Source organism: Chlorocebus sabaeus, chromosome 12, assembly GCF_047675955.1.
Source record: "Chlorocebus sabaeus isolate Y175 chromosome 12, mChlSab1.0.hap1, whole genome shotgun sequence".
Classification (NCBI taxonomy): Eukaryota; Metazoa; Chordata; class Mammalia; order Primates; family Cercopithecidae; genus Chlorocebus; species Chlorocebus sabaeus.
The window spans coordinates 37225241-37252667 of record NC_132915.1 but is presented as its reverse complement, the minus strand read 5'-3'; the positions used below and the strand labels follow the sequence as shown (position 1 = coordinate 37252667).

The window sequence follows — 27427 nt, the reverse complement described above, 5'->3', positions numbered from 1 at the left end:
CACCAGGCTGCCTCACAAGAGCTCCTGAAGGAAGCAGTAAACATGGAAAGGAACAACCAGTACCAGCCACTGCAAAAACATATCAAATTGTAAAAACCATCAATGCTATGAAGAAACTGCATCAATTAATGGGCAAAATAACCAGCTATCATCATAATGACAGGATCAAATTCACACATAAAAATATTAACCTTAAATGAAAATAATCTGAATTCCCAATTAAAAGATACAGACTGGCAAATTGGATAAAGAGTCAAGACTCATTAGTGTGCTGTATTCAGGAGACCCATCTCATGTACAGAGACATGCACAGGCTCAAAATAAAGGGATGGAGGAAGATCTACTAAGCAAATGGAAAGCCAAAAAAAAAAAAAAAAAAAAAAAAGCAGGGGTTGCAATCCTAGTCTCTGATAAAACAGACTTTAAATCAACAAGCTCAAAAGAGACAAAGAAGGCCATTACATAATGGTAAAGGGATCAATTCAACAAGCGCTAACTATCCTAAGTATATATGCACCCAATACAGGAGGATCGAAATTCATAAAGCAAGTTCTTAGAGACCTACAAAGAGACTTAGACTCCCACACAATAATAAGGGGAGATTTTAACACTCCACTGTCAATATTAGACAGATCAATGAGATAGAAAGTTAAAAGGATATCCAGGAGTTGAACTCAGCTCTGCAGCAAGCAGACCTAATAGACATCTACAGAACTTTCCACCCCAAATCAAGAGAATATATATTCTTCTCAGCACCACATCACACTTATTCTAAAACTGACCACATAATTGGAAGTAAAATACTCCTCAGCAAATGTAAAAGAACAGAAATCACAACAAACTGTCTCTCAGACCACAGTGCAATCAAATTATAATGCAGGATTAAGAAACTCACTCAAAATACAGAAACTGAACAACCTGCTCCTTAATGACTACTGGGTAAATAATGAAATGAAGGCAGAAATAAAGATGTTCTTTGAAACCAATGAGAACAAAGATACAACGTACCAGAATCTCTGAAAGTGGTATGTAGAGAGAAATTTATAGCACTAAATGCCCACAAGAGAAAGCAGGAGAGATCTAAAACTGACACCCTAACATCACAATTAAAAGAACTAGAGAAGCAAGAGCAAACAAATTCTAAAGCTAGCAGAAGGCAAGAAATAGCTAAGATCAGAGCAGAACTGAGAGATAGAGACACAAAAAAAACCCTCAAAAAATCAATGAACCTGGGAGGTGTTTTTTCAAAAAGATTGACAAAATTGATACACCACTAGCAAGACTAATAAAGAAGAAAAGAGACAAGAATCAAAGAGATGCAATAAAAAATGATAAAGGGGTATCAGCACCAATCCCACAGAAATACAAACTACCATCAGAAAATACTGTAAACACTTCTACACAAATAAACTAGAAAATCTAGGAGAAATGGATAAATTACTGGACATATACACCACCCCAAGACTAAACCAGGAAGAAGTGGAAACTCTGAATAGACCAATAACAGGTTCTGAAATTGAGGCAATAATTAATAGCCTACCAAACAAAAAAAGAGCAGGACCAGATGGATTCACAGCTGAATCCTACCAGAGGTACAAAGATGAGCTGGTACCATTCCTTCTGAAATTATTCCAATCAAAAAAAAAAAAAAAAAAGAAGGAACCCTCCCTAACTCATTTTATGAAGCCAGCATCATCTTGATACCAAAGCCTGGCAGAGACACAACAAAAAAAGAGAATTTTAGGCCAATATCCCTGATGAACATCGATGCAAAAATCATCAATACAATACTGGCAAATTGAATTCAGCAGCACATCAAAAAGCTTATCCACCCCAATCAAGTTAGATTCATCTCTGGGATGCAAGGCTGGTTCAACATATACAGATCAATAAGTGTAATCCATCACATAAACAGAACCAATGACAAAAACCACATGATTATCTCAGTAGATGCAGAAAAGGCCTATGACAAAATTCAACAACCCTTCACGTTAAAATCTCTCAATAAACTAGGTATTGATGGAATGTATCTCAAAATAATAAGAGCTATTTATAAACCCACAGCCAATATCATACTAAATGGGCAAAAACTGGAAGCAATCCCTTTGAAAACTGGCACAAGACAAGCATTCCCTCTCTCACCACTCCTATTCAACATAGTGTTGGAAGTTCTGGCCAGGGCAATCAGGCAAGAGAAAGAAATAAAGGGTATTCAATTAGGAAAAGAAGAAGTCAAATTGTTCCTGTTTGCAGATGACATAATTGTATATTTAGAAAACCCCATCGTCTCAGCCCAAAATCTCCTTAAGCTGATAAGTAACCGCAGCAAAGTCTCAGGATACAAAATTAATGTGCAAAAATCACAAGCACTCCTATACACCAATAACAAACAGATCCAAATCATGAGTGAACTCCCATTCACAATTGCTTCAAAGAGAATAAAATACCTAGGAATTCAACTTATAAGGGATGTGAAGGACCTCTTCAAGGAGAACTACAAACCACTGCTCAATGAATTAAAAGAGAACACAAACAAATGGAAGAACATTCCATGCTCATGGATAGGAAGAATCAATATTGTGAAAATGGCCATACTGCCCAAGGTAATTTATAGATTCAATGCCATCCCCATCAAGCTACCAATGACTTTCTTCACAGAATTGGAAAAAACTACTTTAAAGTTCAGATGGAGCCAAAAGAGAGCCTGCAGAGCCAAGACAATCCTAAGCCAAAAGAACAAAGCTGCAGGAGTCACGCTACCTGACTTCAAACTATACTACAAGGCTATGGCAACCAAAACAGCAAGGTACTAGTACCAAAGCAGATATATAGACCAATGGAACAGAACAGAGGCCTCAGAAATAACACCATACATCTACAATCATCTGATCTTTGACAAACCTCACAAAAACAAGCAATGGGGGAAGGATTCCCTACTTAATAAATGGTGCTGGGAAAACTGGCTAGCCATATGTAGAAAGCTGAAAATGGGTCCCTTCCTTACACCTTATGCAAAAATTAACTCAAGGTGGATTAAAAACTTAAATGTAATACCTAAAACTGCAAAAACCCTAGAAGGAAAACCTAGGCAATACCATTCAGGACATAGGCATGGGCAAAGACTTCATGAGTAAAACATCAAAAGCAATGGCAACAAAAGTCAAAACAGACAAATGGATCTAATTAAACTAAAGAGCTTCTGTACAGCAAAAGAAACTATCATCAGAGTGAACATGCAACCTACAGAATGGGAGAAAATTTTTGCAATCTGCCCATCTGACAAAGGGCTAATATCCAGAATCTACAAAGAACTTAAACAAATTTACAAGAAAAAATAAACAACCTCATCAAAAATTGGGCAAAGGATATGAACAGATATTTCTCAAAAGAAGACATTTATGCAGCCAACAGACACATGAAAAAATGTTCATCATCACTGGTCATCAGAGAAATGCAAATCAAAACCACAATGAGATATCATCTCACGCCAGTTAGAAATGCGATCATTAAAAAGTCAGGAAACAACAGATGCTAGAGAGGATGTGGAGAAATAGAAATGCTTTTACACTGTTGGTAGGAGCGTAAATTAGTTCAACCATTGTGGAAGACAGTGTGTCGATTCCTCAAGGATCTAGACCTAGAAATACCATTTGACCCAGCAATCCCATTTCTGAGTATATACCCAAAGGATTATAAATCATGCTACTATAAAGACACATGCACACGTATGTTTATGGTGGCACTATTCACAATAGCAAAAACTTGGAACCAACCCAAATGTCCATCAGTGATAGACTGGATTAAGAAAATGTGGCACATATACACCATGGAATACTATGCAGCCATAAAAAAGGATGAGTTCATGTCCTTTGCAGGGATATGGATGAAGCTGGAAACCATCATTCTCACCAAACTATCACAAGGATAGAAAACCAAACACCGCATGTTCTCATTCATAGGTGGGAATGGAACAATGAGAACACATGGACACAAGGTGGGGAACATCACATACTGGGGCCTGTCTGGGGCTGGGGGTTGGGAGAGGGATAGCATTAAGAGAAATACCTGATGTAAACGACGAGTTGATGGGTGCAGCAAACCAACATGGCACATGTATACCTATGTAACAAATCTGCACGTTGTGCACATGTACCCTAGAACTTAAAGTGTATATATATATATAAAAACCCAACAAGCTAAACCAAACAAAAAAATCCATATAAACAGTCCTACAAACTTGTACTTTTCACTGGCGTTAAAATGAAACATCAGATACATGTCAATTGAAAGAAAAATATCAAGTAAAGAGTATTAAGAAATTAAATAATTGATGAAATAAAAAAACATAATGAGTTATCACCTACACCTGTCAAGGTGGCTATTATCCATAAGTCAAATGATAATAAGTGTTGTCAAGGATGTGGAGAAAAGGGAATCCTTACACACAGTTGGTGAGAATGTAAATTAGTACAGCCATTATGGAAAACAGTATGGAGGTGCCACAAAACTTTAAAAATAGAACTACCACAGGATCCAGCATCACACTACTGGGTATATATCCAAAGGAAATGAAATCAGTATGCCAAAGAGATACCCATAGTCCCATGTCCATTGCAACATTATTCAGAAACGCCAAGATATGGAATAAATCTAAATGTCCATCAGTGGATGAACGGACAAAGAAAATGTGATATACACACACTATAGAATATTATTCAACCTTAATAAAGAAGCAAATCTTGTCATTTTCAGCAACATGAATGAAACTGGAGGACATTTTGTTAAGTGAAATAAACCAGAACAAAAAGACAAATATTGCATGATATCATTTATATGTGGAATTTTAATTTTAAAGTAGAAAGTAGAATTGTGATTACCAGGGGCTGGGGATGGGAGGGTGGATTGGAGACATAGTGGTTAAAAAATACAGCATTTCTGTTAGATAGGAGAAATAAATTCAAGAGATCTACATACAATATAGTGACTATAGTTATTTAACAATGTATTATATACTTGAAAATTGCTAAAAGCATAGATTTTAAGTGTTTTCACCACAAAAATGGTAAGTATGTGAGGTCATACATATGTTAACTAGTGTTGAGTTAGCCATTTCACAATGTATACATATTTTGAAACATCTTGTTGTATATAATATATAAAATTCTTGTCAATTAAAAATATTAAAAAACAATTAATATTGTTTTTTACAATTCTGCTCACATGAATACATAACCCCTTTCAATGAAATCCATTTTTTATACAATAAAATTTAAATTACTTTGCATATCACATAAGGTCCTTCAAGATCTGTCTCTTACTCGTCTCTTAGCCTTATTTCTCTTTTCTTACCACTCTGTCTTCTTATCCAGTTCAGTTCTCCTGAACTATTTGCAATTCTTCAAATAAGTTCTGCAATTTCTTCCTTTGCAGGTGTGGACTGTCTCCCCATTCTTTTTGATCATGAGAAAGTCTTACTCATCTTTCAAAATTCAATTTGTTTCTTGACTCTCTAGGAAGTCTTTCCTGGCCTTCATAAGTAGAAGGAAACACTCTTTGGGCTTCTAGTGTACCTTCCATTGCAACTGTTGCCCTTACTCAATGACTGTTGTTATTGGTTTGCATATGTTTTTCTCATGACTCTAGTGTCTACCTACCATTCTTTCCCCAGCTTGAGCTCATTGTCTAGTACATAGTAGGCCTTTGCTATACTTTTACTAATGCAGTGAATAAGAGTTTTCAGACTTACAGTAACATTTACTTTGATGTGCATTTCCACAGAGCATCTATAAGGTCCCCCTCAGTGAGGGAAGAAAAGTTTTCCAGGCTGTTGATTCAGTTATTTCTCATGTGCTTCTCTGGAGCACAATGATGCCCCAGATGTGATTTCACTCTAGGGCACCCTTTGCCACCTACCCATTTGTTTATCCTCTCTACTTCTAGAAGTTCAAAAGATGAAGAGAAATACCTGCTGTGGCATACAAAGTTTTAAGAAAAGAAGACAGTTCTGTGTATGTGTGTGTACATGCACGCGTTGCTCTGCAACTTATCCTTTACATACAGTGTCATTTCATAGTCAAATGCCTTGAACATAGAAAACTCCCAACAGTTCGTGATTGAATGACTGATCTCTCCCACTGCATCTTTCTGTACACCCAGACCTGAAGCCACACCAGAAAGCAGAGCATTCTCAAAAGAGCCATAGACTTTTAATCCTCCAATCCTGTACCTCCATATTGTTGCCTCAGCCTGAAACATCCTTTCTTGTATTGTCTACTCACTTCTCAATCAGAGCTAAAATCAAATGCCATCACTTCTGTGTGTTTTTGATCCACCAAACAGAATAAACAGCTTATTATTTCTCCTCCTCCTAACTTGCTGGGCACCTGCTTTCCTTATTCCAGAACTTGGTGTGCTGTTTGGCACATGACTATACCTAACAAATATTTGTAGAAATAAATTAAATTGAAATAAGTGAATAATAAAAGAATTCACATATGAAATATTTTTGAGCGAGTAAATATTTCAGATTGTGTGAAGATACTGAGAAGCTGGATAGGCTCTCAGCAAGTCTGTGAAGGATCAAAATCTGAAGATGGCACCTTCAATCTTCAGTTCCCACCACTTCTTTGCTGCTCACTCCTAGCCTCATATGGCAGTGTTAGGTCTCAAACTCCCAGAGCCTTGCTAAAGTGCTTGGTAATAAATGCTTAATGTATAATCCTTCCAAGAATAGTTGCATTTTAACAGGAAACTTTTGAAGGACATTTAAACAGAAAAGAACCCAGGGAATAAGTAAACGGTGGAACTACAAACACCTTGCTGATTGGTAGGGGAGGGATAGTGAATCAGTGGTGAGCTTTCAGAATGTCCCTCAAAGCATAAAACTCCAGCAGCTTTTTGTCTGAGATGACTTTCTCTGGACTTGAATGCAAACAAAACAAATCTTCCTTAAAACAAAATGTTAAGGGAACTATGCAATTGTTAAATTGTAATCCCTGTCAAAAATCACTAGCGTTTTCTTCAGAATAGAAAGCAATGCTTAGAATAACTTAAGCATTGAAGGTATACTCCTATTATTTTAATCAAGCATTATTGATGGGGAAATAAATGGAAGCCAGGAGGTACCCCTAACATGAAGAAAGCTATCAGGTGGACATGATTAGTTTCTCTCTGACTTTGTTCCATTACACAGCTGCTTTGCTGATCTCCCAAAGGAGTACTAAAACTGAAGGCATGAGTAGAGAATTGCTGATATTTATCAGGTAGGAGCAAGTTAAAATGGAAAGAAGGCAAAGTCAAAGTAGTAAAACATGAAGAGCTTTCCCCAGACATAATTTCTTCCAGGAAATGTAACATATAACACACTTGGAAACCTTATCTCATTAACCTCTACTGGATTTTTTGGTGGTTTTGTAAATGCCTATACTTTTAAATTGATAAGTGTGTCAGAATACATAAGTGGCCTTATGGAACAATTAGTGCTGTAGACTCGATTCTTTAGTATTCACCTTAGAAAACAGTCATTGTCCAAGTCAAGGCTAAGACAAGACTGTGGAAAGCAGATAGGGAAAGTGGTTGAACTAAGCAAGAGGCAGGTTTAATTATTCTGCTTCTATGGGTTGTCAGGAAAGATTAAATCCTCTGATCTTTTATGTTCAACAGCAGTTTCTTCTTAGACACTTGCTTTGTGGTTGCCTCATCAAGTTTTTTTCTTTATCTTCTATGTATACAAATCAGAGAAATGAGACAGAACATTGACAAGTCTATTACTCCCATCACCATCTGATTTAGGAAAAATAATGAACTCAAAACTCATTTTGGTGGGATCCAATCTTCCCATTAAGCATCGCCTCCCACATCTAAGATCTCCTTTAAAGATTTGAGTAGTGTGCTTTCTTAGATCATCGATGTCCTGAAGAAAAAACTGGAAGCACAAGAGTATCACCCCCTCTCAGAGTAATGAGGCTAAAAGTCCATAGGCGAAGAAATGAATGGATTAGAATAAGATTTCAGACTGCAGAAAAAAGGTGGGCAGAGATTACAGGAGCCACATAACAAGTATCCTGGAATTCAGTGAGTTACACAGTCACTCTGCTAAGAATGAATTAACTGAAATACAAATTTGGAAAGCCATTATGACTTATAAACCACAATGTATATGTAACACCAAAAACTCTTGCTTTGTCATTGGTTTTGTGGTCAGCAAACTTCAGGACTCTTGTCCTTTTCATGTGTTTGCAGCTAAAGCTTGGGTAGAAACTCACACTCCTGCAAAGTCTGTTAATTAATGTAAGTGGAGGCCAGGCGCGGTGGCTCACACCTGTAATTCCAACACTTTGGGAGGCCGAGGTGGGTGGATCACCTGAGGTCAGGAGTTTGAGACCAGACTGGCCAACACGGTGAAACCCCATTTCTACTAAAAATACAAAAAATTAGCCGGCATGATAGCAGGCTCCTGTAATCCCAGCTACTTGGGAGGCTGAGGTAGGAGAATCACTTGAACCCAGGAGGCAGAGATTACAGTCAGCCAAGAGCGTGCCACTGCACTCCAGCCTGGGCGACCAGAGAAACTCCATCTAAAAAGCAAAAGCAAAAACAAAAACAAAAACAAAATAAACAAAATAAATAATAATATAAGTGGAATCTCTCAAAAAATAATTTTTAAAAAAGACCTCAGCAAAAACAAAGATTAGCAAGCATTTATCCTACTAAAAGGAAAAATAAAATAATAAAAATTATTATCCCATTGTGACTAACATATCAAATCAAACATCTTTCTTGAACATGAGACAAACATTTACTCATCATTGTCATCTAAGCAGATAGTTGAATGGCCTGAATAAGATTTAGATTTTATGATCAGTACTTGTTTTACATAACAGAAGAAATAAAAGCTTTTCTAAATTCACTAGCAGTTCCTGCTACTTTCCTTAGATTTCCTATTGAAGAAAATTAAACATATTTAAATAGATGACTAGAATTTCTGAATGTCATTGTTACTCTTTTTGAATACTCAATAAATTATAATCTCCTGGTGGGGAGTAAACATTGCTCCAATATTTTGCCTAGACAGCCCTTTATAAGCGGTTTGACAATAGTAAAGGTTGGAAAACAGTGCTTTCCAGCTTATTGGAATGTCTCAAACACTCAGCTTCAATCTGAACTGAATCAACCAATATTTCTTTTTTCTAATGAAAAGAAAAAGGTTTTCTGATTTTTGCTGTTGTCTGAATTCTTCTGCTTGCTGTCTGACTAGTTTATGAGTGAAAGGATTGGCCAGTACAAGTGAGAGAAATAAAAGTGGGCACGAAATTGTTGCCCAGCAAACCTCAGCAAGGCTGAAAAAGGAGTGCTTTTACCCTTATCCTACAGCTGCCACAGGAGCAATATGTGTTTGTGGTATGGTGGGGGTGGGGGCCACAAAGAAAATAAATCAACTTAAAAAAAAATCGAGAAAGTACTTAAGGTTAAGAGTCCTCCAGGCTGTGTGGATCCTGGAGGACTCTGAAATATGTTCTTTGGATACCTGAAGACAAGCTCTATAAACACCCTTGGTACTGAGGCTGCAGCGGGCTCACTATAGAAGACTTGTCACAGCAGGCATTAGCAGAGCATGTTTGCAATGGTGCAGCATTTTGCAGGTTCATGATATAGCTGGCAGGAACAGAGCAATAGATACACAGATGATCAATCATTATACTCTCTATATGAAGCATGAACTCTGTATGTGTTCAAAACTGAACTTCAAGAAACTGAAGACAAATAGGATGAGAATTTTAATATTTAAATTCTCATTGCTGATATGAGAAAAATGACGTGCAATATGGAGTAGTGTTAGAGATGGAAGCAGAGAAGTATCCAGAGTCCATTGACATAAAAAATATATGTTATGCTGTGAATGCTTAGGATAGTATTAAGTGCTGTCAGAATTGGAGACCAATGTGCACAACTAAAAACAAAAACCACTAAATTGTGAACATTACAAATTAGTTTGGAGACGTTCCCTTTCATAGAGCTATCCCTGCTGTCCTCCCTCAACTGCCCCGAGGGTGATGCCATATCAGCAGAACTGCTGATGTTACCATCCCTCACCCCTGCCTTGATTTGACTCTGGTAGATATAAGAGGGTGGAAACAAGGGTGCAGAGGTCCCCTTTGGGTAGGGAGAGGAGAGTACATTGTTAATCGACAAAAGATATTCCTTTTCCTAAGTTCCCGAGGCAAGGGGGTAAAGTGACGGCGTCAGGGAAGGGGTAAGGGAGGCTCCAAGATAATCACCCCCACAGATGTGGAAAGACTGATGTTTATCCAGCAGTCTGCATGTCTGCTTAGCCCCTGGAACTTGCTTGTAGTCAGGTTTCCACCAGCACTCAAGAGATGGTATGGGATGGGTGGCCACATGTGAAGGCGGCCAGAGTTGACTCTCTAAAGTTCCTGGTGCTCCAGAGGTACAGAAGATGAGATTCACCAATGCTTGGAGGCTCTAAGGCTGGAAAGTTGCTGAAGGTGCATGTGATGGGGAACTGCCATAGAGAATGGCAAAGAGACATGGAGAATAGAGGAAGCAGGCAAGATGCTGCCAGCTGGGGATTAGTTAACAGATGCAAACTAACTTTTCAAGGGGCTACAAATCCCCAGGAACACTGTTAGGAGTAAGGCAGTTAATTGCAGTGCTGATTAATTGGCCAAACACTGTTAGGAGTAAGACAATTAATTGCAGGGCAATTAATTGGCCAAAGCCACTCTTCCTATACAAAGCCCGTGGATGACAAGCGGATCAGGCTATGGCCAATCAAGGAGACAAGTAATACATATCCAGGCGCAGTATCAGTTAGAAATGCTATTGGGGCTGGGTGAGGTGGGTCACGCCTGTAATCCCAGCACTTTGGGATGCTTAGGAGGGCTGATCACGAGGTCAGGAGACTGAGACCATCCTGGCTAAACAGTGAAACCCTGTCTCTACTAAAAATACAGAAAATAAGCTGGGCGTGGTGGCACACACCTGTAGTCCCAGCTACTCGAGAGGCTGAGGTAAGAGAATCGCTTGAACCCGGGAGGTGGAGGTTGCAGTGAACCAAGATCGCACCACTGCACTCCAGCCTGGGTGACAGAGTGAGACTCTGTCTCAAAAAAAAAAAAAAAAAAAAAAAAAAAAAGAAATGGTTTATTTAGCTGCAAGTAATGCAAAGCCTACTTTTCAGTGGCCTTAACAAATAGAGATTTATTTTTCTCATATAACAAGATGTCTGGTGTGAAGTTGCTATTGCCCTTGGTTCCATATCTCAATGGTTCTGAAATTCTCTCAGCCTTTCCCTCCAGTGACTGTCTTAACCCCAGGTATCAGGTGCACACTGAAGGAAGGAAGAAGTCTGGGGATAGGAGAGAACAGCGAAGTGTATTATTTATATCAGGAAAATAAAAGTGTTCTCAGAATCCACATAACAAGCTTTTGCTTATTTCTCATTAGCCAGTCAGGTCACCTAGGTACCATAGCTACAAGAGAACCAGGGTAGTTTGGGGATTCTATAACCTTTATAGCAAAGGAATAGCTTTCCAATAGCATCTGAGATTCATAGTCATGTTAAAGAAGGCTAACTCTCAATTCTCTTGTTCTGTGGCTCTGCCCTAAGCAGCGGAGACAGAGGTGAGGGTGAGTGGAGAGGTGAGAGGAGAGGGTAAGCCCAACACCTCACTCACCCACCAAGACTTAGATGCATGCATTTGGCCTGTGCTGACTGCAGACAGGAGACGGTGATGGGGAGAGGAGGAAAAATGTCTTTAAACTGCATATTAAAATGAATAAGACAGAGTCTCAATGAGCTAAAATGAGACTGTTCTACTAATTGAAAGAGATGAAAAAGGAAATAGAATTGGATGAGGATTGTTAAGGGAATCTTCCATCAGCTGGAAAGAAGGCTTTGACTGGGTACACTTCGTATCAGTTATTAGTAGAATAATATCCTTTTATTCCCATGCAACTAACAAATTCAGACTTCTGCCTAAATAAGTTACACTGAAGTTAACGGCTTTTTATTAATAAATAGAGGATCCCGGTGGGTAGATTCAGGGCTTCTTAGCTACATTTCTTTTGTTTTATAAAGTTTTGAGCTAAATGGTTCACTTAATAAGACATGTCGCATAAAAATACACATAATTGATTTTTGTAAGATCCTCAGATGGGTTGCTAAATAATCAAATGCATGCTTTATAAAGTCGTGTATTAACACAGCCTGGTTCTCTTTGGGAATATTGTGTATTTTATATGCGACAGACTAAACATTGTTGCCTATTCATCAGTTTTCTCAAACTCACTTCAGAGGAGTTGTTCCCACTTACATCCCCTCCCCCATCCAACAAGTCCAACATATTATTTAACTGTATAGTATTCAGTCATTGCCAACTGTGATATTAACATATCTTTGCATATCCTTCTTATAAGAGGTAGATACACTCTTTCAAGTGTAAATTCCTACTCTATAAGAAGTTGCTTTCCATTTTTCAGATCTGCTCCAGTTAATTGGAGGCAGCCACCAGAGCACTGGGCTTGCCATGTAGCCCACAGAAACTTTAGACACTTCTCATATTCTAAAGACGAAATAAGCTGATTTGATCATGAATAGTTGAGATTCCTGATACTCAACTCCACAAATACTTATAGAGTTTTATCTACCTGCAGACACTGTGTTATGTGCCATAGAAACACAAAAGAAGATATGCCCTGTCCTTGAGAAACTCAAAATTTAGCTCTGAATGTACTATTAGCAGCATAAGCTAACATCTATGATGAGTTGTGATAAGTACTATGAGAAAAATATTTACAAAGGTCTAAGGAAACACAATTGAAGGAGTCACTACATCTGTGTAAACTGCATTGTTCATTTACGAAAGAAAAAATCAATGAAAGGAATTCATCAAGATCTCAAAGTCAGTGCAATTCTACTCTGTATTAGAGAGAGCAGTGTGTCCTTCTAAGTATGAAAGGAAAAAAAAAATCACTTCTCACCCAACTCAAGGAAAGATTCACAACCTAAGTGCTGGCTGCCTCTGCAGAAACCTGCAGAGATATTTTCTTATACTGCATCAGGTAGAGCAGAAGGAAACAGCTGGAAGCTGAGGGACAAATATCAGGAGCCCTGGCGTGATTGAAAAGAATTGCCAAGTGCAGGACGTACATTCCTCCTCCACCCAGCAGTGTCTCTTTTCACTGTTAAGTCTTAAAATAAAAAATAATAACGGTTATCATTTAGGGAGTGTCCATATGTCACTTGTATGTGTCTGGCACTGTAAAATGGAATTGATGTATATTATTTCCAAATTTCATAACAATTCCACTATAAATAGACATTATTACCTCTATCTTACAGATGAGGAAACCATAGAATAGAGAGAAAATTATCCACAAGTGGAGAATTCAAGAGATGAATTCAGTTTTACCTGACATAAGTGCCTATACTCTTCCCACTGTGCCAGGGAGGCAGGAGCGTCATTGATGCTTCAATTTAACAGCGAGGAAAGGCATTCTTCCCTGGGCCTCTTGGTAGCTATCCATAGAAATTTATATGAAGTGGCCCCTCCTCTCTTGTTGTTTGGATCTGGATCTCTTAGGCCAAGGGTAAAACCAGTGTTAGAGTTCAAAAACTGTTCCAGAATGGCAAATATTCTTCTTTCCATTGCTGCCGATTGATTTTTTCCCTCTAAAGTCTGATTTTGATTTTGCTAGTAAATATTGTTTCTATCTTCACCCTCACCAGCAAACACAGCTGGTTTGGGCTGTCAGAGATTCAAAGAACCTTCTGCAATAATTTAAACTATATGAAAACAATTAGAATGAAAAGGGGAAAGAATGTTTAAATAGATAACATCTTAAAATACAGGTTTGACATTGCTTACATTTGTCAGAAGCAAACGAGCATTTACAAAGACTTAGTATTTTTAGTGTGGTTCTTACGCAGTTCGTCTAAATAGAAATGTCCAAAGTGAATGATGAAGTCAGCAAAGTGAATATTCAATTTCTGCGTTTTCCAGTAGTTTGCAACAAAAAGCAGGTCTTCAAGTCCACTTTGCTGCCAATTGACCTCAACCAGGACCTTTCTCTGAATTTCTAGTATAATATGAAAGTCTAGACTAGATTATTGAATTCTAGTTCTAACATTCCTTGTTTACATTTATAAAGCATGGAGTCACTATTTTTAAGTACAGTTATTCTGTTTCCTCTAAACACATGCTTCTTATAGCTTTTTATGTACCCTGGGAGAGTGAAGCTTTGTACCAAAGGGGAAATAAAGCCACAGGCTACACATGAGACAGATTTCTGGGAGAATCAATTTAACCCAACAATTTTCAAGGCAAAGAATTCTAAACACATCTTTATTAAGGTATAATTGAAATATAATACATTGCACTTATTTCAAGTGTATAATTTTTAAAGATTTGACAAATGTGTACATCTGTGAAACAATCACTACAAGATAGTGAATGTATTCATTACTCCCCCAAAGTTTTCTCATGCCCTTGGAGTTCCTCCCTCATCCTTCACTACCCATCCCCACTGAACTGCTGTCACTCTAGATTAGTTTGCATTTCCTAGAATTTCATGTAAATGAACTCATACAGTATGCATACTTTTTTGTCTAGCTTTTTTCACTTAGAGAAATTATTCTGAAGGCTATTCATGTTGCTACATGTGGCAATAAGTCATTCTTTTTTATTGCTAAATAGTATTCCATTATATGGACATACTGCCATGTATTGATCTATTCATCTATCGATAGGTCCTTGGGTTGTTTTGGGATCCTGGATTTTTTTCCATGCTCATCTCTAAGTGAAGTTAGCCTCCTTTGGCAGGGAAGTTGCTGGTTTTTATGGATTTCCCAGTGATGGTGGAACTGCCATGGCTATGGAGCTGGAGGTGATATAATTGAGGGATGGAGTAACTTAGGTTATAACATCACAGACTCGCACAGTTATTACCTGGGGTTCAGTGACTTTTCTTGAATAAATTCATCTCAATTTGTTGTATGCCTGGAGTCCTAAAATGGTTGTTTTTTTTTAACAGTCTTTTCCAGTTTTATTCTCTCTCATTGAGGAGATTTGCCAAGCTATTTACTTTGCCATTCCAGAAACCCCCTGATTTTTATTTTAGTGCAATTTCTCTGATGAAGAGCAATATAGTCTCTACTTTTCAGAAAAGTTATATCAAATAAGGAAATAGAATATGTGTCCACATAACTCAAATTCAAGACAAAGAAAAAGGCAGTGCCGCCATAAGCAGCCAGTGAGTTCTGTAGGTGTTTAAAAGAGAGAAATATCATTCCTCCTGGAAAGGTTTAGGAAAAACATCAAGGGGGTGGACAGCATTTGAGTGAGTCTTAAAGGGTTGACAGGATTTCAACAGGTGTTGAAAGCCTGAGCATAGCAGTTGCAGGAGTAATTATGTTGATCCAGGATTTTCCTTTTTCCTTCCTATTTTAAATATTAAAAGTAGTAAATGAATACATTTTCATTGCAAAAATATTTAAATAATACAGGTGGTAATGTTAAAGCACCACTGTTTCCCTCTCTCCTGACCTCTTCCTCTCAGCTTCATCCCTTTCCTTTCCCACCACGATTGCTAGGCCTTTTCCCATGTACCGAAATACATATGTACGTAACAGTGAATCTCTGAAAACATAGACTGAAGTGAGTTCATCTGTATTTAGATCAATAAAAATAATATTTATAGGCCTGGGTCTATGTTAACACAGATAAGTATTTGTAAAAATGATTTGACTGGGGGCACCTGCCTTGTATCACCACCAGCAGCAAATAGTTTATTCCCTGAGTAAATCTAAGCAAGCTACTAAGTAGCTATGAACTTCAGTTTATTTATCTATTGAGATAGGCTATTCTAAGCTATGGTGACAAATAATCCCCCAGAATTTCCAAGGTTTAATACAACAATACCTGGCTTCTTAAGCCAGGCAAGATGGTGTATGTCTGTAGTCCCAGCAAGTTGGGAGGCTGAGGTGGGAGGATCCCTTTAGCCTGGAAGTTTGAGGCTGCAGGGAGTCACAATTATGCCACTGTACCCCAGCATGGGGAAAGGAGCAAGACCCTGTCTCCTGTCTCTAAAGAAATAAATATCTAAATAAAAATAATTTCTCACTCCCATAAAGTCCAATGCTCTTCTAGGCAACTTTTTTCTGGCAAAAGAGTCCTTCCCTTTTAGCTTAGCAGACTTCTGGGAGAGACAGACAGAGACAGAGACAGAGAGAGAAAGAGAGAAGATTGTACAATACATTCTAAGGTCAGGCCTGGAACTGAGGTACCCCATTTCTGCCTACTCCATTGAATAGAACTCAGAAGCAAAAAGGCTCAAAGAGGGCTAGCAAATCAGTCTTTTTGCATTTCCAAGGAAAGTACAAAATAAGTTAGTGAATTTATAGTATTGTCTCTGCCACAAGTTTCCTCATCTCTGAGATGTACAGTCAACTAGATGATGATCACAGTCTTCCCAAATCTGCTCTTTTATGAATATTAGGTTCAGCGAGAGAATCTGACTTCACTTTGGCATTCAGGAGGATTGTCTTTTTTAGCCCTGTAATCCAGTTGTCTTTACGTTGTGTGTCATATCAAGGTAAGAGATCAAGTCACATTTTTTCTTTCAAAATTATTTCCAAAATTTCAGAAAGTCATGGAAAACATAGAAACAAACAAACGAAAAATCATTATTTAACTTCCAGGCAATGAGCTATCATTAAAAGTCAAAATTTCTGAATTTAAATCCTGACTGTGCTATTAATAATGAACGATGTTGGGAAAACCACTTTAGCCTCCCTAGACTATTTTTCCACTATTTTTCCACTTACTAAATAGAAGTAATAATTATGACCAATTCACTGGGAATGAAGATTAAATGTCAGAGCACATGCAAAGCTGCTTTGTAAATTATAAAAACCTAGACAATTTTAAAAACAGACAAGAAGAGAGAAAGAGAGAGAGAACACAAGAAGGCAAGCAAATAAGAGAGAAGAGAGGGTTAGAATTATAGGATTTGTGGGAAAAGTCCTAAGAAATTCATGATGCAGAAGGGAATCAGAGTTGGAGTTGGAGACCACTGAAGCAGTTCCATAGGGAAAACAGATAGAATCAGAAGTTTAAAGAGGGGAAGGAAAACTGTAGAGTGAGGTATGGAGGGGAGAAGAAAGAATAAGAAGATGTCAGGTGTGGTGGCTCATGCCTGTAATCCCAGCCCTTTGGGAGGCCAAGATGGGAAGACTGCTTAACTGCTGGAGTTGAAGACCAGCCTGGACAACAGAGTGACATTCTGTCTCTTAAAAAATTAAAAATTAAAAAGTAGCCAAGTGGCCAGGCACAGTAACTCATGCCTGTAATCCCAGCATTTTGGGAGACCAAGGCGAGCTGATCACTTGAAGTCAGGAGTTCAAGACCAGCCTGGGCAATGTGGCAAAACCCTGTCTCTACTAAAAATACAAAAATTAGCCAGGCATGGTGGTTTGCACCTGTCGTCCCAGCTACTTGAAAGGCTAAGGCAAGAGAATCACTTGAACCCAGGAGGCAGAGGTTGCAGTGAACCAAGATCACACCACTACTCCAGCCTGGATGATGGAGTGATACTTCATCTAAAAAAAACCAAAAAACAAAAAACAGGTAGGCAAGCTTGGTGTCGTGTGCCTGTAGCCCCAGCTACTCTGGAGGCTGAGGTGAGAGGATCTCTTGAGCCCTGGAGGTCAAGGCTGCAATGAGCAATGATCATACCACTGAACTCCAGCCTGGGCAACAAAGCAAACACTGTGTCTCGAAGGAAAATAAAGAATGAGAAAAGAATGAGTTGGGACAGTGTGAGTAACTGTAGAAAGCAATGTTTTATATAACCAAAGTGCTATTGTCTATGTATGTTTGTACATTGTCTGGTATTAGTATATTGTTATTAAGTAAATTCCCAGCTTTATTGTAAATCCTAATCTTTTGATAATTGTCAGTTCAGTTTACTGAGTTAGGCAGGTAATAGAAGCTTAAACTCTGATCCCTGTCTCTATGTGTCCCCATAATACGGTTTGGCTCTGTCCCCACTCAAACCTCGTGTTGAAATGTAATCCCCAGGGTTGGGGGAGGGATATGGTGGGAGGTGATTGGATCATGGGCGCAGACTTCCCCCTTGCTGTTCCCATGACAGTGGATGAGTTCTCACGAGATCTGGTTGTTTGAAAGTGTGTAGCCCTCCCGGCTTCACACACTCTCTCTCCTGCTGCCTTGTGAGGACATGCTGTCTTCCCCTTCACCTTCTGCCATGACTGTAAGCTTCCTGAGGTTTCCCCAGCCATGCCTCCTGTATAGCCTACAGAACTGTGAGACAATTAAGCCTCTTTTCTTTATAAATTACCTGGTCTCAGTTTTTTATAACAGTATAAGAAAAGACTAATACACCTCACTTCTTCAGTTACTTTCTGTTTTGCTGACTCAGTTTCCAAAAATACCTTGTAAAGTAGAGTCATCACAGAAGCTTCTCTTGGTCCACAGGACAACACATACATGGGTCCTGATGAACAGATGTTCTAGAAATAACTCTTTTATCTGACTCTTCCTAGAAAGGTCCTTTGGAGATAGGAAAGTGAGGTAATTCATCTGGCAGCCAGTAAAGAGAGTGCTATTATTTAATTTTTCTTTAACTTAGTCACAAACCAGCACACAAAGAACAATTATTTTTAACAATATAAGTCATATTGCTGAAGGCTCTAGGAAGAGGAGGCATTTTGAATTTCTCACATTCTACATAATTAGTAGAGAAAGCATAAGAGAAAGCTTAGTATAGCTCCCCTCCCCCAGAATACCCCATGATAACCTCAATATCATTGTTGAAGCTTGATCTATTTGCAGTGATCTTCAAATAGACATCCATAGAAAAAGTTGGGAAATGGGATGTGTTGGGTAGTTACAATGAATACTGGCATTTAGGGATTCAAAGGAAGAGGAGGGAGGGGTGAGGGATGAGAAGCATCCTAAAATGCTCAGGACAATACAATACAATAAAGAATTATCCTTTTTAGTTATCAATCAAACATTGATGAATAATATCAAAAAAGCTACCCATTTGGGATATCCATAAGGCAGATGCTAAGAATTTATTAACAGCTTTCCTAGGAATCAGATATCCAATTTAGGACTAGCTTTTCAGTGGAATATCAATTGTCAGAAATGCAATGCCATTTGTGTATACTTCCTTCTTGAGTCTGGAGGAAGAATGGAAGCAAATTTCTGGAAACTGTAAAGCACAATAATATAAATAAAAATAGCCATAAATACATATACGGAGTCCGTGAATGGGTTCCTTTCTTGTGTGTGTGTCAGTACTATAGCAGAAATAATTATACTTTGGTGCTTGCCAAGATTCTTAATGTAGTAACAGTTGCAAGTCATTCTCTTAAATTAATAGAATTCTGAGGAACAAACAAATACCGCTAAACATCATGAAAATGGTTCTCATTATTTTACATATTTTCTCTCTGTATCTGTGTGTCTCAAAAGGATTCTGAAAGTTTCACCAGAGGCAGGAGTTCAGCACTTCAATACGAGTGTTTTTAAAAATGTTGGAAAATTCATGAATTAATTTGCCAACTAAACTACGTAATCAGATCCTGATTTATTCTTCTAGAGCACAGCTAATAGGCTGCTTTTTACTTTTCTTTTTAGAAACAGGCAAAAAGACCTGTCACGAATCTAAGAAGAGTTTTGCCAATATTTAGATCTTGATTGAGGTTGAAATCTCAATCCTCGTTCATGTTATGTAGGATTATAAAGATAGGCAGAAATGGTCATTAAAAGTGTAATTTAAAAATATATGTATTTCCTTTTCTAGTAAAGGCTTTGCAAATGCAATCCTGCTTCCAACTCCCAGAAATCTAGCTATTTATTCTAGCCAGTGTATCATTCAAAAGATTAGACTAGACTTGTTTTCTTATAACAAACACCAACTGGTTATCTCAGTCCCTCCGTCACTCAAACCTTAGTGGACTTCATTGGCTTTGATATTTGTTAGCTTTGTAGGAGATGGACAGTCCTGGTATCCTTTCTGTCCCCACGAACACAGCTAACTATGCTGCAGAAGGTAGAGACAATTCAGAACCTTCACAACATTTCAACAAAAAGATGAATTCATACAGTGAAACAAATTAGGCTCTACTGAAATCTTTGCACATTCTCAACATAATTTTATATTTAGTTAATATTTGATAAATATTTCAAATACAGAATAATCTGAATTTTAATTCAGGATAAGTGCCATTGCAACAAGAGCATCTTTTGGTTTAGTTTAGGTGCAGAATCAGTTCATAGACTACTAACTTCACCAACAAATAGATTTCATACCTACTTCTGACAAAGAATGTACATCTCTACCAAGGTCCATTCTGCTTACCAAGTATAGATACTCCTCTTCAAATATATCTTTACAAAACTCCACTTCTGTCATGTAAAGTAGCAATTAGTAGCTCTCTGTGTTACACAGAATGTCATGTGTTCACTGACAGACAATGGACAAGTCACAAGGAGATAAAACATTAGTATTATTTCAATACCTTAGCCATGCTTGTCATTTACTTTGTACTATGATACTGTACTGGCAATTGGGAATATGTTGGAATCAAATTCTTAGTGCTAGAAGGAATGTCAGAGATCAACCGGACCATTTGCTTTGCTGTATAGATATGGAAATTGAGGTCCAATGAGGTAAAGTGACTTGATCAAGACCATCCAAAGTGATAGAAGTCCATCATAAAATCGCAACTTTAAAAAATACCTTTCTTTTTCTTCTGGGGGTAAAAAAACCCTCGACAACTAACAGTTTTAACATTTATTACCACTAAAATGTTATTTGTTGGTGGATTTTGGTATAGAGACTTAAGATAACATAGAGGATGCATTTCAAACACTTAGCTTATTCCTATTATATCTGTTGCAACTGAGCTGATTTTGCTAGTTGGTCTCATATGAGAAACTGTAAACATTTTCATATGGTGATCAGATTCTAAGATTCTTTCTCTTATTAAAACTTGATCTTTTCCAAAGCCTCATACCTAAGATTCAAGCTATGAGAACTCTTCCTGACCATTATATAAGTCAAATTAAAATCTCCCTGATCTGATATTCCTTCGTATTTTCCCCTATCTGCCACATATTGTAAAGAAATGATGATACATTAATGTTGAAGAGGAGAGATATTGTTTGTTCAGATCAGGCATCTCACCTATGCATCTGTAATATATTTCTTAGGTCATGGGCTTAAACTATTCAAAGTTTAAGGAATTGAAGCATATGTGCCTTCTCAGGTGGTTAATGCTGCTTACAAATTAAAGGAGATCATATTTCTGTGGACCACGATAGTGACTGGTGGGAGAAGCAAGTCTATTGCAGGAGGGTGCTTATTTTAGGGGCATCGTTACCATAACTCTTTTAATGAAAATAAAGTTATTATGTTGAGATGAGTTCAAAGATAAACCCTTCCCACTGGCAGCCCAATGGAATTTCATGACTTTTTTGACCTGAGCCACCAATATTATGGCTTCTAGCCATACCCTCTGTTTTGGTCTGAGTGTACAGGTGGCAATATGACAAATAAAACAGTTGGGGTACAGGTTAAAATGCCAGTGGCAGAATTTGAGCCACTGTAACCTAGGGAGTTGAGTAATCATAACGGGACCGCAGCATCTGTGAATTCAGACCCACGGCATTATTCCAGGAAATGGGAATCCACGTTACCGCCCTAGAATGGTAATTCTATCTTTTCCTTGTAGATTTCTCACTTGTGGGTGGATTTTCCACTTGTAAGGTTGATCTAGCAAATTCTTTGGCAACGACAGACAGAATGTGGAGGTCATGCATTCTGAGGTCAGTTGACCTGGGAAAGTAACATAATCAATACCACTCTTAATTATAGCCATTTTCTCAATTTACATTAAAGCAATGGACTCATTATCTCAACAATTTATGTTTTATCTCATTAGCCTACTATTAGATAAATAATATCTCTTATGCTCATGTTCAATAGCTGCAATGTCATTCAATAAACTAGTTGGACATAAATTCTAGCAGTACTCAATTTCTTGTAGGGATTTATTATTGAAATGGGTTTCAACGTTGAATATCTTGTAAACATCACTAATTGTCCTCTTATTTATAAAATGATTTTATTAATCTTCAGGGTTTTGCTTTACTAGTTCATGAAAGGACACTTGACTTAGTGCCACAGTTTAAAAAGGAAGTAATTGTTGATGCAGTCTCAAAAAACAGGAGTACGTAGGTTTCATTTGCTTTGTGTTGTGTCTTAGCGCACTGCCATGGAGCTTGGGGGAAATGCTCCTAGAGAATTATGATTGGGATGCTGTTCCTTGGGGTTGCTTCACACAGAAATGTTTTGAGATCTGAAATTCTACTTTGCCATTTTCACGAGTTATTTAAAGCATTCCTTCTGCACACTTGAGAACGATGAAGATTTGAGGGTGCCAAGAACTAGCTTTAGACTGACTGGGAGTGAATTCTTGTTTTGGAGTCCATGTATCTTCCTACCAACATCACATTCTCTTGAGGAATGCTAAGAAACAATGTGGATTTTAGAGATTTTTCACATTGCCTTTTTATTTTCTTAAAGATTATGTTTGATTTCATTTTTCTTTCATTTTGCAAAATGTTTTTTTTTTGTTTTAAATTTTCTGCTTTTGAATTCTCTGGAATTAATAAAAACTTCACCCCCCTACCACCTCCCCCACGCCACCCCCGCATACACACACTGTATTGTTGGGTTTGCTATGACAATAGAGAAGAAGGTAAGATCTCCTCCAGTCAGTAAGCTGAGAGGCTGGCAATTGTTACCAAAACCAGAAAATATTTCTAGCCAGGTATATGTCTCCATGAAAATCTCTCTGTTTATATTGCCCCTCTGATGTTAGCTCCTAACATGATCCCTTTATCTATGTACATAAGAATTATTTTTAGATGGATCTCATTCTGTTTACACACTATCCTTTGCTGTCTACCTTCTTTATCTAGCTAATGGCAGATGTTTACCTAATTGCAAGGAATATTTCTCTAAGGAAACATCAGGAATGGGAAAAGAATCCCTGTCTCTTTAGCCCTGAATACTCAGGACTTTCTCTTTTTTTGATATGTACCACGGCATATACATTTTAATGAATCTCAAACTGCATTCAAAGAGGGGTTTACATGTCACCAATTATTTTGAATGAGGGTTTTTCTCTCCCATTTGAATGTTAAATCATCATCTGTGTTTCCACATCTGTGGAAAATGCAGCTATAATTATTGTAAATAATATATTTTCCTAAGTATGAATTTGCAATGTGGTCAGTTTTGTTGACTGTTTTCTTTGTTTTCCTTTTTTCTCCAGCAGCTCAAAAACATCAATTGTCTTACTGTGGGTGTTTTCTGAAGTACAGTCACAAAGAAAGATTGTGAAAATGACAATGTTGTGCTTTATATTTTTTATCTTGTGTTGACTTCCATATCAAAACTGCTAAGTTGGGAAGACAAAGGATGCCTCCCCAACTGCAGGCAACACAAAGCTCTTTTGTATTCTGACTCTTCTCTTCCTCTTACATCAACATCAATAAGTATTTTGTGGGAGAGACTGAAACGTCAGTCTTTCCGGGGAGCAATCAAGTCCAGTTTATTCTTTGCTCTGTAATTAAAGCTTGTTTCTGTGAGAAAAGTAAACCAATACCCCGGCAGCGGAGGATAAACTACGATGCTATTTTTAATCTACAGCGAACCTTTCAACAGTGTGAACCCTTTGAGACTTGCTACAGTTTTGCATTCTTGAGCCAATAGAAAAAGATTCAGGGAAGACAATAGTAGGTAGTCTAAAGGTATCAAAATTGTGTGTCTTATTTTAAACACTTGTGTTGAAACAAACAGCACTACAAAGGAGCTAGAAGAAAGTGGAGGATTTAATGAATGTGCTGCAGTCCTTTAAAATGCAAATGCAGTTCTTCTTTCATTCCCCCAGGAAGTACCAATCCCAATCCCAATGCCTGACTTTGCTACAGATTTGAAAATACTAAAAAAGTGAATTATTAAGCAGAAACGGAGAAGAGGTTAACATTGGTTATTAATCAGTACTTCTCTTCAAGTCCCACGGTAAGGGGTCCCCTAGAGCCAGCTCCCTCCTCAGCTCCCAGCTGACTGCCATGCTGTGTTGCTGCTGGGCCACCCTTGTCCTCAGAACCTCTTCCCTGGGTCTCAGCCTCCTCTTCCCGTTTTTTGTCCCCTAGCTCCTTTCTCAAGAAAAGAAAACAATCTTAACATCACAATAATCTCATCAATTCAGAAAAGCAAACTTTCAGTTTCTAATACCCGGTAGGGTAAGAGATTCCTCCATTCAACTCCTCTCTTCTATTATTTGATTATTTGTATAACACAAGGTACACTAAAAAGATTTCCTAAACCAAAGTACGGGCTTTTCCCAAAAATAATGTTGAGTCAAACCTATGAAGTTTTAAATAAAACTATTTTGAACAGGTAATTCCTTTATCCTCAGGTTTTGGGTCCCCAAAAGTACTTTCTCATTATAAGTTGCTCTGCTCTTACACAGAAAATGTATTTATACGACGTGAAGATTTGTGAAGGATTTCCCAGGAAAAACACCACCCTCAACCCTTGTTTAATATATCAATCCTCTATTCCAGTACCAGCCAATCAGCACTATCCACTCAGCACTATCCACTCAGCACTATCCAATCAGCACTAGCCAATCAACACTAGCCAATCAGCACTATGCACTCAGCACTAGCCAATCAGCACTAGCCAATCAGTACTAGCCAATCAGTATAGAATGCAAGCTAGAAATGTGACCCACGAATAAAATTTAAAATTTTCTCCTGGCCACATTAACAAAAGTAAAAGGAAAGAAGTGAAATTGATTTTATTAAAATATTTTTATCTAATCTAATATAGCCCCCAAATTATCATTTTAACATGTACTAAATATTAAAACACTATTTCCTTTTTTTATAAAAGCTTTGAAATTCATGCATATTGTGCATTGTGCATGTACAGCACATCTCATTTCTTTTTTTTTTTTTTTTTTTTTGGTGACGGAATCTTGCTCTGTCGCCCAGGCTGGAGTGCAGTGGTGTGATCTCAGCTCACTGTAAACTCCGCCTCCCAGGTTCACACCATTCTCCTGCCTTAGCCTCCTGAGTAGCTGGGACTACAGGCGCCCACCACCACGCCCGGCTAATTTTTTTTTTTTTTTTTTGTACTTTTTAGTAGAGATGGAGTTTCACCATGTTAGCCAGGATGGTCTCAATCTCCTGACCTCATGATCCACTTGCCTCGGCCTCCCAAAGTGCTGGAATTACAGGCTTGAGCCACCAGGTCCAGCCACAGCACATCTCATTTCTGATCAGCTACATTTCAATTGTTCAATAGCCACGCAACGTTTGTGGCTGCTGCACTGAACAGCACAGCTCTACACTTAATGACATGTCAGTATTTCCTTTATACCAGTGGAGAGACTGAATACTCAGATGGACAATGCCAGGCCATATATGACAATAAACTCTGATCCACATAAGAAGCCCAGCAAGCTAAACCCACACCCTCTGCAGCAACTGGTCCAGAAAGGTCAAGACTTGGTCAATAACTGACAATTTCTATCTCTCTGTCTCCAACTCCCTCCTTCCAACTCAGGCCCAATCAGAGAAAGTCCAGTACACTCCCTAATCAAACACATGAGATGTCCTTTTTCTAGCTAGTGCCTTGGCTTCCCATGTTAACAAACTCCAATCAGAGTGCACCTGGGGCCTTCACTTTACTATACAGCTTTCCCACTCCCCTGCCTGCCTGTCAGTCTTTGTCAAACACAAATGCTGGCAACTGATAGCATGCTGTAGCAAGCTCTAAATAAATAGCCTTTGCTTGCTATCATGTGGGTGGTATTGGGCTATTTTCACAGGACTGAAACATCACTTAAATTTGAGAATCCATGTCTTTGCTATTGTGAGTAATGCTGCGATGAACATATACATGCTCGTATCTTTATGGGAGGAGAGTTTAAATTCCTTTGAGTAGATACCCAGTAACTCTGTTTTAAGTTCTTTGTGAAATCACCAAACTGCTTTCCCCAATGGCTGAACTAATTTACACTTCCACCAGCAGCATCTGAACATTCCCTTTTTTCCCCACGACCTCACCAGGATCTGTTATTTTCTGACTTTTTAGTAACAGCCATTGTGGCTGATGTGAGATAATATCTCATTGTGGTTTTGATTTGCATTTCTCTAATGATTAATAATGTGAGCTCCATGCAGAGGGTGCTCTTGACTAAGGCAGTGTGGGAGTAGAGCAACTGCATTTGCCTGGAAGCACACACACCGAGGCTTTTTCAATAAATCACTTTCAGGTAGGGGCAGACAGATGTTCATCAAGATGAAGGCAGAATGTGGCATGCTGCTAGTAGGGACCTGAGAAAACGGCCCTTCCTCACCCCTGCTCAGAGGACAAACGCTTTCCAACATGGAGAGAAAAACAGGGTTTGATATTCCTGGGTTTTTCACAATCCACTTCCCACTCTGTCGCCTGGGCCTGAAGAGACATTTTAAAGCCCTCTGATCACACTGGCTCGTGGCTGAGGTTTCTAGGAGGAGCAGGCAAGATGTCTGCCTAACATGTGGGATTAGCACTTCATTTTTGGCTACAACTAAAGTGGAGAGAAAACCCAAAGAAAGGCCATTTCTGTGGCTGCACAAACAATGGAGTAATATGTATAAATGTTACCAAGAAAATCTGCAGAATGTTTGCAAGCTCAACAGTGTAAATGTTATTTTTGAGACTCAAAAGAAATTTAATCAAGGCAAATGGAAAAAGATGTTTTTCAGAGTTAAGTAAAAATATGTCCGTTTCTTGCTAAAAATTTTCAAGAAAATGTTTCCCAAATAATGACTTTCGGCTTAGAATTCTGACCCATTAAAACTGATTTAAAATGACAATGAAGAGGCCTTTGAGTTCCAAAATTGCCATTTAGTGGAAAGACTTTAGTTTAGAAAAATGTAAAATGAAATCCATTTTCACTGCTAAGCTAAGAAAATCATGAGGCTTTCTAGAAAAAACACATCTGATTATTTGCAAGGCATTTAGGATCTGAGTGTTCAAGGTTCCCTGTTGCTGTATTTTCCACATTGTAGACACACCTTGACATAGGGAACCTTGGGGATTTGAAAGAGCCTAAATCCCTTTCCACAGTTCATCAACTCCTACTCCTACAATAACTAGTTATCTAGCATTCTCCCACCCAATCTCTTTCAAAATTTTATATGAAATGCACAATTTCTCAGATTCTATTAAAAAAATTCCCTCTGACTACAGCCCTGCTTTGAGATATTATTACACAGTGAGACTGTGCCATTCCTGCCCTCTAACA

The 27427-nt window shown here is 38.2% G+C and overlaps 1 long non-coding RNA gene across 1 annotated transcript in view; it reads right to left on the bottom strand.

The window, feature by feature from the left end:
- The window catches only part of LOC140713045 (uncharacterized), a 290028-nt gene that overhangs the window by 112100 nt on the left and 150501 nt on the right, over positions 1 to 27427 (bottom strand). The window lies entirely within an intron of this gene.